This window comes from Halichoerus grypus, chromosome 4 (assembly GCF_964656455.1).
Source record: "Halichoerus grypus chromosome 4, mHalGry1.hap1.1, whole genome shotgun sequence".
Lineage (NCBI taxonomy): Eukaryota > Metazoa > Chordata > Mammalia > Carnivora > Phocidae > Halichoerus > Halichoerus grypus.
The window spans coordinates 31,527,540-31,540,423 of NC_135715.1; the positions used below are offsets into that span (position 1 = coordinate 31,527,540).

The 12,884-nt window shown below is 37.5% G+C and overlaps 1 protein-coding gene across 6 annotated transcripts in view; it reads left to right on the plus strand.

Annotated features, from left to right (window-relative positions):
* Nucleotides 1–12,884, plus strand: part of TBC1D4 (TBC1 domain family member 4) — a 177,112-nt gene that overhangs the window by 90,175 nt on the left and 74,053 nt on the right. Inside the window, exon 1 of one of the 6 annotated variants that reach the window (XM_078070254.1) lies at nucleotides 12,380–12,532. The exons of the other annotated variants lie outside the window; for them this stretch is intronic. The gene's annotated coding sequence lies outside the window, so the exon portion shown is untranslated. Of the gene's footprint in view, nucleotides 1–12,379; nucleotides 12,533–12,884 lie in introns of those variants that run through there. 6 annotated transcript variants of the gene reach the window in all.

Genomic DNA, 12,884 nt, shown 5'->3' on the forward strand with positions numbered 1-12,884 from the left:
GGATTATTGACAATTATGGCAGGAATGTAACTTGTCCCTGATGTCTGTTCTCCCTTAGTAATAGAATAGAAATACTCTAGGAGCATGGCCATTCAGAGTCAGGACTACATTTCTTAGCCTCTCTTGCTGCTAGGAATTCCTCTAGTTTTGACCAGTGGGATGCAAGTAGGATTTTTGTGTGGCAGCTTTTTTAAAGAAAGTGTTCTTTTCTTTCTTTCTCTTTCTTTCTTTCTTTCTTTCTTTCTTTCTTTCTTTCTTTCTTTCTTTCTATGTGTATGTGTTGTGGGGGCCATGCCCCTTGCCCCCTTGCTTTCTTTTTCTCTTTATTCATTCTTTCTTCGTGTCCTGCTGCCTGGGATTCATTTGCCACTCTTTTGGACCATGGGGTCAAGGCCCCTCAAATTCAGAACAAACAGAAGAAACCTGCATCTTTGATATTTAATGACATGATGAAGTACCAAAACAAGCCTGTACTATACACTGGACTTTAATGTGAGAGGCAAATACACTTCTGTTTTCTGTAACCAGTTGTTATTTTGTGTTTCATCATAGCAGACGAACCCAATCCCATCAATCCATGTAGACATTCATACTAGTAGGACTCTTGGAGGCAAGGGTGAAAACCACCACCAATATGAAAGGATCCTGAGTGGCCCCTGGAATTAGAGGAGACCCAGAGCTCATTAGCCACACTTCCAAGGATGTCTACAACCAGGAACCTGACCCCACGAGGTTCCTTCTCTTCATCTCTTGGTTTTAATTCTCTTTTCCTCTATGTTTCATTTTGTGTTACTCTAGACCGGCTTTCTCCAGCAAAGGGATATGGTCACCTGTGGTACCAGACTAACTTCCTCAACACCTTGAAAATGTAGATTGAAAACAGCTAGTCTTGTCTTTTGTTTGAAAAAATATTGGGGGGGTGCCTGGGTGGCTCAGTCGTTATGCGTCTGCCTTCGGCTCAGGTCATGATCCTAGGGTCCTGGGATCGAGCCCCACATCGGGCTCCCTGCTCAGCGGGAAGCCTGCTTCTCCCTCTCCCGCTCCCCCTGCTTGTGTTCCTGCTCTCGCTATCTCTCTCTCTGTCAAATAAATAAATAAAATCTTTAAAAAAAAAAAGAAAAAATATTGGGGAATGACTCATACTGACCTGTCTTGGGTCACATAACCATCCCTGTATCTGTCACTGGTCCAGCTTGGATTACATTCCCTGCATTGTGGTCTACTTTGTGGGGGATGGAGAGATTGGGCCAGGAGGGGAGGGTGCAAGAATTGGCAGCATCCTCTAGAACCAGTTGTTGTAAATTAAGTTTGGTGCTATTTAGATAAAACAGTGCTTATTAGTTCAGCTGATAAGTCATTCATAAATGATTTATCATAAAAATCATCTTATCCTTTTTTTTAAAGATTTTATTTTTTATTTGACAGAGAGAGAGAGCGAGCACAAGCAGGGAGAACGGCAGGTAGAGGGAGAGGGAGAGGGAGAAGCAGGCTCCTCACTGAGCAGGGGCTCTATCCTAGGACCCTGGAATCATGACCTGAGCCAAAGACAGATGCTTAACCGATTGAGCCACCCAGGCATCCATCATTTTATCCTTTCTTGAAAGTAGCCCATGTATGAAAAAACAAGGATTGCTAGTTTGCTTTAAATTTGCTTTCTGACTTTGAAGTTGTGAATTTTGGCAAGACACAGCTCAGATGTCTTTTTTGGAATTTTTATGAAAATGACCCGGCCACATTATCGTACTATACAGGCAAATTATTAGTAGCCATTGAACAGATTTCCCGAATTTCTTTTATCTTTAGTCATGTTGATTGTAATGTCAGCACTGAAGAATTGGCTGCAATCATGAATTCATTGAATAGAGAGGAGGAAGCATTTTGAGTATTAGAAAATGAAGACTATTATATCATGAAAAATGTTTCAGTGGCACATTCTATTTAAAATTCTAAAGTGAGAGTTTTCTTCAAGGAATTAAAATTTAGTTCGATGTTTGACATAAATGAAATTTGATAAGTAACAGTACTTTTTTTGGTGGGAGAGCTTTGATATATTGAGTTCCCAAAGTTTATTTGAAATCTTAACAAAATCATGGAAGATCAATTAATTGAAAGGTAATGGTGTCATGTGATCGAGTTGTGTTGAAGGGTTTAGGAGATCTCTGTTTAGAGGGCACGTTTTACGGCAAAGGTTAGTTATGACAGGGCACTTTTCTTCCAGGTGGCTTTTAGGCAACATGGTGACATTTTGGAGACTTCAAAGGTAAAGGTTTATTGCTTTGGAAGTACTGTATTTATTAATCTGGTTTCAATCAAATGTCCATGACGTGCACAGAAGGGATATTTTCTTCAGGACTCTCAAAGGCTCAAACTTCCTATTGTTTTCTGCAGTCAATCAAAACTGGGGTTGAGTCACCTAAATCATTATATGCTGTTCCTTTGGTATCATTTAGCCAGTCCACACAAGGCATGTGGGGGGAGGGGTGGGAAGGGGGTCTTTGATATTTAATGAACAAAGACGAATATCTTTAAAAAACTAGTATCAGCTCTGGAAAAAAGTATTTTCTGATCAGAAACTTTTCTAGGTGATGGTCACCATAGTCACAAATAAGAAGAAAGAATGAGGGCCAGAAATGTAAGTCTTGCTGTAAGATTTTATTGTACATACTAATTTTTCACTGTACTAGGAGCAAGTGTATCAGGCACCTCTGTTATGACTTGTGTTGTTTGCAGGAGTTGAATTCTACTCTGGGGTTGGAGATAGTGCAGTCTAGAGCTCCAACGTGAATAGTCGCTGTGTGAAAGTACCCTTTTTTCACCCACGGAAGTGCTGGTCGAGGTCAGGCATTAGGCTTCTGGGTGCTTGCTATTGCCCTTCTTTCCAGCCTAATATTGGCAAGAAGTGAATGTATGTTTTCCTTTTTATCCTAGAGTAGCCAGCAATTAGGACTTTTCTTCTTTGAAGAAGGGAGACCTATGCACATTTAGTAGTTAATGTGTACAGATAACTGATGACTCTGAAAAAAAAGTTCAAAGATGTCATATTATTTTCATTTGCAAGGTGAAAAATTCTGTTGTGGTGGTATAAATATCTGAAGTCATACAGAAGGCCAGGACAAAAATAGGTTTCTGAGAAAGGCATGTTTTTTTTTTTTTTTCTTTTCTTCCTGATAATATTACAGCTTTATCTACTGATCTCAGCCAGAACTTGTCATGTCCAGGTCCCTCTGGGTTTAGCCTTCACTCCCTTCCCTCTTTTCCCCAGGCGCATTCTATTTCCCAACTAAGCCTTGCTCAAAAAGTCCTCCCCTCATTAGCTCAGACATTTCATAAGTTAAAATCACTTACTGAGTATCTAGTTTTAGCATTTTGTTTAGATGGCTTTGTACTTTCATGTATCATGATAAAAGACCAAGAACTATCTTTCTTACTGTTTATTGTGTCCTGTTTGAAATTTTCTAACAGAGTCAAGGTTATCAAGTGCTGATTTTGATATATTCTAATTTTTTTTCAGTCTAACTTTATCTGAAGACTTAATTTTATTGCCAAACTGTCCAGTCAGTTAAAATGTCAGTTAATTTATTTTCCAGTGTTTAATTTTATAAGTCAGAATGGGAGCAGTAGTAATAATGTTTTACAAACAGTGGCATTTTTTCAGTATTACAAAAGACTTAATTTTTTTTCTTTCTTTCTTTTCCCCCCTTAGGTAAACTAGTTCATGTAGGAAAGCTCCCTCTAGTGTTTCCTAGAGCAAATACAAATGGTATTGGACTATTTTTTTTTTTAGAAGACTTAATTTTTTTTTTTTTTTAAAGATTTTATTTATTTATTTGACAGAGAGAGACACAGCGAGAGAGGGAACACAAGAAGGGGGAGCGGGAGAGGGAGAAGCCGGCTTCCTGCGGAGCAGGGAGCTGGATGCGGGGCTCGATCCCAGGACTCTGGGATCATGACCTGAGCCAAAGGCAGACGCTTAACGACTGAGCCACCCAGGCACCCCTAGAAGACTTAATTTTTTAAAGCAATTTGGGGTTCAGAATAAAATTGAGAGGAACGTACAGAGATTCTCCAGATACCCTTGTACCCTCACGTGTATAACAACCCTCATTATCAGCGTGACTCATGAGAACTGTGTGTTTGTTACCAAGGATGAACCTACATTGACACATCATGATCACTCAAAGTAAATAGTTTACTTTAGGGTTCATTCTTGGTGTGGTACATTCTTTGGATTTGAACAAATTTATAATGACATATATCCATCGTTATAATACCATACAGAGTATTTTCACTGCCCTAAAATTCTCTGTGCTCTCCCCAGTCACCCTCCCTATCCCCTTCCACCCTTTGTTACCGTCTCCATAGTTTCGCTTTTTCCAGAATGTCATATAGTTGGAATCATACAGCATGTAGCCTTTTCAGATTGGTTTCTTTCACTTATTAATATGGTTTTAAGGTTCCTCCATGTCTTTTCATGGCTTAATAACTCATTTCTTTTTGGCAATGAATAATGTTCCATTGTCTGGATGTACCACAATTTATCCATTCGCGTACCGAAGGACATCTTGGTTGCTTCCAAGTTCAATTATGAATAAAGCTTCTATAAATATCTGTGCACAGGTTTTTGTGTGAATAGATGTTTTCAACTCCTTTGAGTAAATACTAAGGAGAGTGATTGCTATATAGTAGGATAAGAGTATGTTTAGTTTTGTTAGAAACAAGTATGTTTAGTTTTGTAAAAAATCACCAAACTCTTCCAAAATGGCTGTACCATTTTGCATTTTTACCATCAATGTATGAGAGTTTCTTTTGATCCACATCCTCACCAGCATTTGGTGTTGGTAGTGTTCCAGATTTTGGCCATTCTAATAGCTACGTAGTGGTATCTCATTGTTGTTTTAATTTGTATTTCCTAGTGACATGTGGAATATCTTTCTGTATGCTTATTAGCCATCTATTTATCTTTTTTGGTGAGGTGTCTGTTAAGGTCTTTGGCCAATTCTTTAATGAGGTTGTTCATTTCTTAAGAGTTCTTTGTATATTTTGGATGATGGTCCTTTGGCAGAAGTGTCTTTGGCAAATATTTTCTCCCAGTCTATAGCTCTCCTAATAATGTCTTTTGTAGAACAGAAGTTTTTAATTTTAATAAAGTCTAGCTTATTAATTATTTCTTTCATTGGTCATGTCTCTTATGTTGTATCTAAAATGGTATCACTATACCCAAGGTCGTCTAAATCTCCTATGCTATCTTCTTGGATTTTTATATGTTTGCATTTTGCATGTAGGCATATAATCCATTTTGAGTTAATTGAGTTTGTGAAGGGTGTACTCTGTGTCTAGAGGAATTTTTTTTTTTTGCATGTCCAGTTCCAGTACCATTTGTTAAAGAGACCATCTTTGCTCCATTGTATTGTCTTCACTACTTTGTCATAGATCAGCTGACTATATTTATGTGGGTTTATTTCTAGGCTGGCTATTCTGTCCCATTGATTTATTTGTCTTTTCTTTCACTAACACCACACTGTCTTCATTACCGTAGCTATATAGTAAGTCTTAAAGTTGGATAGTATCAGTCTTCAAATTTTGCTCTTCTTCAGTATTGTCTTGGCTATTCTGAGTTGTTTGCTTCTCCATATAAATTTTAGAATCAGTTTATCAATATCCATAAAATAAGTTTCTGGGATTTTGATTGGGATTGAATTGAATCTATAGATCCAAGTTGGGAAGAACTGACCTCTGGACAATAGTGAGTCTTTCTAATCATAAATATGGACTATCTATTTATTTAGTTTTTCTTTCATTAGATTCATCAGAGTTTTGTAGTTTTTCCCATAGAAACTTTGCACATATCTTGTTATATTTAAACCTAAGTGTTTAATTTGGGGGAAGGTGCTAATGTAGATAGTATTTTGCTTTTAATTTCAAATTCCCCTTGTTCATTGCTGGCATATAGGAAAGCAAATGACTTTTGTATATTAACCTTATATCCTGCAACCTTGCTATTATCACTTATTCTGGGAAAGTGAGGGTTTTTTTTTTTCCTTTCAGATTTTCTGCATTGAGAATTGTGTCATCTGAGGACAAAGACAGTTTTATTTCCTCCTACCCAAAACTTATACCTTTGTTTCCTTTTCTTCCCTATTGCATTAGCAAGGACTGATATTAAAAGGAGGAGTGGTGGGGCGCCTGGGTGGCTTAGTCAGTTAAGTTGGCCTTCAGCTCAAGTCCTGATTCCAGGGTCCTGGGATCGAGCCCCGCATCGGGCTCTCTGCTCACTGGGGAGCCTGCTTCTCCCTCCCCCTTTGCCTACTGCTCTGCCTGTCTGTGCTCTCTCTCTCTTTCTGTCAAATAAATAAATAAAATCTTAAAAAAAAAAAAAGAGGAGTGGTGGGAGGGGACATCCTTGCCTTGTACTTGATCTTAGTGGGAATGTTTTGAGTTACTCTGCATTAACTATGATGTTAGGTTTAAGTTTTTTGTAGAAAGCCTTTATCAGGTTGAGAAATTCCCCTCTGTTACTAGTTTGCTGAGAATTTGTGTGTGTGTGTGTGTGTGTGTGTGTGTGTGTGACAGTTTTTGTAATGAATAGGTGTTGGATTTTTGTCAAATGCTTTTTCTAAATCTGTTGATATCATGTGATTTTCCTTTTTTAGTCTGTTGTTTTGATGGATTATATTAATTGATTTTCAAATGTTGAACTAGTCTTGCATACTTTAGATAAATCCCATGTGGTCTTGGTGTATAATTCTTTTTATACTTTTTTGGATTTGATTTGCTAATATTTTAAGAATTTTTGCATCTATGTTCATGAGAGATATTGGTTTGTAGTTTTTCTTTTTTTGTAACATCTTTGTCTGGGTTTTTTTTGTTTTTTTTTTGGTTTGAAGTTAATGCTGGCTTCATAGAATGACTTAGGAAGAATTTTCTCTGTTTCTTTCCTCTGAAAGAGATTGTAGAGAATTTGTATGATTTCTTTCTTAAATGTTTTATAGAATTCACCAGTGAACCTCTCTGGGCTTGATGTTCTCTTGTTTGGAAAATTATTAGTCATTGATACAGTTTCTTTAACAGGAATAGACCTATTTAGATCATCTATTTCTTCTTATATGAGTTTTGTCATTCAAGGATTTTTTCTACTACATTTAAGATATCAAATTTATGCAAATGAAGTGATTCATAGTATTCTTTTATTATCCTTTTATTCTTTTTTTTTTTAAATTTTTATTTATTTGACAGAGAGAGAGACAGCGAGAGAGGGAACACAAGCAGGGGGAGTGGGAGAGGGAGAAGCAGGCTTCCCACGGAGCAGGGAGCCCAATGCGGGGCTCGATCCCAGGACCCTGGGATCATGACCTGAACCGAAGGCAGACGCTTAACGACTGAGCCACCCAGGCGCCCCTTTTATTATCCTTTTAATTTCCATGGGATCTGTAGTGATGTCCCTTCTTTTATTTCTGATAGTAATTTGTGTACTCTCTTTTTCTTAGTTAGGCTGGCTAGAGGGTTATCAATTTTGAACTCTATACTTTTAAATATGTGAGCATGAAGTAAATAATAGGACTAATTTGATGACTAGAAAGCATCCAGTTGAATAAGCAGGTAGTAGGTTGATCTCACATTGAAGGTGATCTGTGGTTGGGGTAAAGGGCTATGCTGCATTTGAAACTGTGGGTCTCATAGTGCCAGCTTAAAAAAATAAACAACCTCTCTTCAGGGGTGCTTCTTAGATGCCCCTATTCTATGTTATTACAGTTAAAAAAACAGAAGATTAACTTTCTAGATTAAATATGTATAAGAAGTTTGAGTTTCTTGTGTTAATGACTTCGCTTATTTTCCCTTTTTGGTCATATTCATATAAATACCCATATGCAATAAAAGAAATAAGGAATTATTTTTTACAAGTGATACAAATACTTTATAATCTATGTTGCTCTTATTTAGTAAGGTAAAGAATTATATATTTTTTTGCCTAACTATATGCAAACTTTTTCCAAAATGTATTCCTTACATAAACATTACTTGTATAGGATAGCTTCCAATCTCATCCTAGGCAGAAAAAGCAGTTTACCTACATGGTTTCATTTCAGGGTACAAAATCTCTTCTAATTGCTGGCTCATTCCTGAATTCCCACCTGATACATGAGCTCTCAAGTTCAACCTTAGATTAGAATGCACATTTTCCCATGAAGGGGTTGTAGGGGGCACATTCAACATCATCAGAGCATAGGAAGGGTAGCCTGAGAGGTCTAAAGATAATTTCACCTCACAATTTTGTCTATAGTCAACCTTGAATTACATCATTCAGTGTTCCATACTGTGTTTATCTTCTTCCCCATCATCACCTCAGTTGATGGTCATGCTTTCTATTTTACTTAGGAACTTAAAGCAGTCAGAGGAGAAATTCTCCATGCCCCCCCACCCCATCTTCCTGCATCTATGCCTTTATATTTTGCCTTTCCCCTTGAGGTGGACTGTCGATGTCCCTGGGTCAGTTCAGACTCTTCCAGTGTGCCCTAGGTGCTGCCTCTACTTAAGGGCATTGCCAGCAATTCTGTCTTCTTCCTCCAGATCATCAGTTTCCCCCTTACTATTGGATATTCTCTACTGGAGCTGTCATTTCTTACATCCATGAGAGAACCCTCTTTTGACTCACTTGTTGTACCTACAGCTCCTGCCCTAATAGGTTTCCTGCACCTAGTGTTTTTCATTCTGTTCCTGGAATTTTCTTTGGAACCTACTCCAGGAAGAACTTTGCCCTAAGTCCCCACCAAAACTTTTATTGTCAAAGTCACCTATCCTCTCATGTTGCTTATACCCTCCTTCATGGAAGCTTTTCTTAGTTGGCTTCAGGATACCGTTCTCACCTGGTTTTGCCCCTGGGACTTGTATCTTCCTTTGCCCACATCTTTGCATTTCCAAGACTAAACATTGTGTGCTCAGGGCTTGGTCCCTAGAGGTATTCTCTTTGCCTAGCTCTCTCTGCCTCACTCTGACATCTATACTCACTCTCTCCATGAACTCATCTCATGCTTTAAATACCATCCATATATGAATGCCTTCCAAGTTTTCTTTCTCTGCTTTGTCCTCTCCCCTGAGCTCTAGACATGTATATTTATGTATATATTTCCCCTTAGATGCCTATAAGCTTCTCAGAATTAACATGTCTAAAACTAAGCTCCTGCTCTCTGAAGCTTCCCCCACCAACAACCTCTTTCACTGAAGCTCTGTTTTTCTGGTTCCTCTGGCCAAAAACTGTAAAATTCATTCATGCCTCCTTTCCTTCTGTTACATGCCACATTAGATCCATCAACAAATCTCTTGACTGTGCCTTTTAAAAAATTATACCCAGAAACCTTCATTTTCTCACCCCTTCCCTTGCTGTCACTCCACTGTGAACCACTGTTAGCTCAGCCTGGATGGGGACAGTGGCTCCTGCTTATCACCCTTGCCATCTCTTCTCCATACAACAGCAATGGAAGCCTTTAAGCATCTAACTCCGCACCCTACAGTGGCTTTCTGTCTCACCAAGGGTAAAAGCCAAAGTCCTTTCAGGGCCCTGCGTGGTTGACATGCCTCCTCCTGTTCCCCACAGTGGCCTCTTTGATGATTTCACGCCCATCCAGCCACACTGGCTTCTCGCCGTTTCCTGAACACGCCAGGCAAATTCCTGCTTCAGGGCCTTTGACTTGGTGTTCTGTTTGCCTGGAATGTCACCCCCCCCAGATATCGGTATGGCTCACCTCCTTGCTGACTTCAGGTTTTTACTCAAATATTTTATAGAGAGTCCTTTCTCTCAAATTGCAACTATTCTGCCACCCCCTCCAAATTTTTTGTCCCCTTCCCTGCACTATTTTTCTCCTTAGCCATTTTCACTATCTAGAATACTTTATATTTTACTTATTTATTATGTCCCCCCCACTGCAATTTAAATTTCATGAAGGCAATATTTATTTATTTATTTATTTATCTGCAGCTCCTGCTTCTTCCATCTCTTTACAGTATAAATCCTGCTTACATTGTAGATTTTTTTTAATGAATTATTTTTTTATTTTTTTATTGTTATGTTAATCCCCATACATTACATCATTAGTTTTAGTTACATTGTAGATTTAATTAAACATTATAGAATGCTTTCACTGTCCCAGTGCTGTATCAGGCACATTTACACATTTAATTTAATTTCCCCACTTTATTTCTGAAATCAACATTGTGATTCCTATTTTACAGATGAGTGGAAAACCAAAGGCTGAGAAAGATGTATAGTGTCTTTACTACAGATAATAATAGATATTGGAATGGGTTTTAAACTGAAGGCCTCTAACTTCACGTTCTGTGCTTTTCTAATATACCACACTAGGGACAAATCCACTTTACAATAACGGTTTAACTTTTGAAAGGGAATTTGGAAAGGACTGCCCTTGCCAATCCTTCACCGTCTCAATTCTTACTCCCTACCCTACCCCATCTTCTGTCTTGTCATGCTATTTCTCTCCAGCACAAACTCAGCTGCTATTGAGGACACTTGTAAATTTGGAACAGTCATAAAATCACAAGTCCTATCTTCCAGCAATGGTATTCAGTGATGGGAGTGGTGAGACAGAATGGGAGGGGAGAATTTAGCAGAAAGGTTTTAAGAATTTCCCTCTCTGATGCTTGAGCTAACTCAGAGGCCACCAAGAAACCGCAGTTAGAGAAGAGCTGAGCCAGAAATGAGTTTGGAGCAAAGTGGCTGAGAATATCTAAGAAGTAAAGTGTGGTGTGAGAGGAAATTGTCTTGACACTCTAGCCCGTGTGGCTCAAAAACCAAGCAACTTGGATGACTGTGGTGTTAAGTCACAGAGATACTCTGCTTTCTTTGGCTCTAAATAGTCTCCGTTCTGTAATCTCATCCTGTTTTTCTTTATTGGTGTAACTTTTGATGTAAATAGTTTGTTTCCACATCTATAAAACAAGATAGTGGGGATCAGTGATTCCATTAGGGCATATTTAGTTATAAAATTATGTGATTTTTAAAATCCTGCATTACTCTAGTTATTTTGAATCTAGATCTAGTGATAATCAGACCTTTTTTTACTGTGCAAAATTTCCCTTAAAATAATAATTTATATTTTTAACCAAATACAAAGAATTGCTGAAGCACTTTCAGATACAAGTTAAAATGGTTTTTAAAAATCAGTTTTATTTCTTATTGAATTATTTCATGTCAGACAGCCTCGTCTTAAAAACAACAACACAGACCACGCTTCCAAAGTAACAGGGGCTGGAAAAACCTCCTGTCCCCTCAGGTAATCGGTGGTGTTTCTTTAACATAAGTGAAGGATTTCATGGCATGGACATACCTTCTGATCACTTTCCATTGGTTGAAGAGGAGATTTTGAAAACCAAACAGAAATTATAACATTAAATGACCAAATTAGCTTTTTTCTCAAAATGCAGAGCTGATCTTCTTTTTTTTTTAGTTTTTTTATTATGTTAATCACCATACATTACATCATTAGTTTTTGATGTAGTGTTCCATGATTCATTGTTTGTGCATAACACCCAGTGCTCCATGCAGAATGTGCCTTCTTTAATACCCATTACCAGGCTAACCCATCCTCCCACCCTATTTTTATTTATTTAAGTAATCTCTGCATCCAACGTGGGGCTTGAATCAGGACCCTGAGATCAAAAGTTGCATGCTCTTCCCACTGAGCCAGCCAGGTGCCCCTTAATACTTTAAAACATACTTAGAAGGGAAATCTGCCCTCCTCCTAAAGGCATGTCTTACTTTCAAAGCAAATGTATTTCTTTTCTATACTGTCTTTCTTGGTCTGAGACTAGTTTAAATTGTTAGTTCTTTTCATTAGGCAGCTTTTTCAGTTTACTTGAAATATTTGCTGGTGTTTTTTCTCAACTTAAAAAAAATACTTTCCCCCTCTTTTTTGTACTTATCTACATTTCTCTGTGCCTACTGTAACTATTATAAAATGATTAATAATGAATAAAGGAGTTAAGCTCATATCAATTGTAAAAGAATTTACTGTTATTTTTTTGCTTTATTTCTTAAGCTTATTTTCATATTCATATTTGTATCCATTTTTAAATGTTTACTGAGGTTCATCTGTTCACCAGTTTTTTTGTGGAAAAAAGATATCGTACTATAGTCTTTTCTTGTCTTCATAATTAATAAGCCTTCGACACTTGTGATTATTTAAGTAGCGTAAGAAAGACAGTGGTTATCAAACTTAAAATGTTTCTTTTTAAAGAAAGCTAAAACTTCTGCTCTTTAGTCCTGAACAATCAGTGTGTTTCCTGATTGCAGAGTCAGGAAATACTTTACTTTTGAAGCAATAACGGTTATTCCTGGGAACTTTTATAATTGGCTGCATAGTGATAACGTGGACTTTAACAAGTACAACAGATTTACTGCTGGCTTATTTGAAAAGAAAGAGAACTTCTTAAGTGTGACAAAAGGCTAATTACTGAGGACTGCATCAGTTTGGCATATTTAGTGCTCTTGGAGAACGACTTTCAGCTGGCTTCCTGACCAAAGGTATCATTCCCTAGTGCTTTTTACTATCCAGATTTTTCTCCGGTGTTTGCCTAGACCTTTAAACATCAGTTGTGGTTCTTGTAGATTTTGTTTTTGTAATTTTGTAATCTGATTTTTGATATTTGAATCTAAATTCTTTTTTGAGGTCACTGAAGGTGTAACAACAACATATTGGCTTAAGGTGGCACTGTGCTTTTTCTTAATTTTATGAGACATTTGAAAAAAGCCCTGTTCATTTATTGTTTGTTGAATTGAGTATTGTGTGTTAATGAAAATGAATAATTTCAATGACTTACACTATTTCTGGTTTAACAGTAGAGTGAATTTTCCATCTCCTTGCTCCTGTATTGAC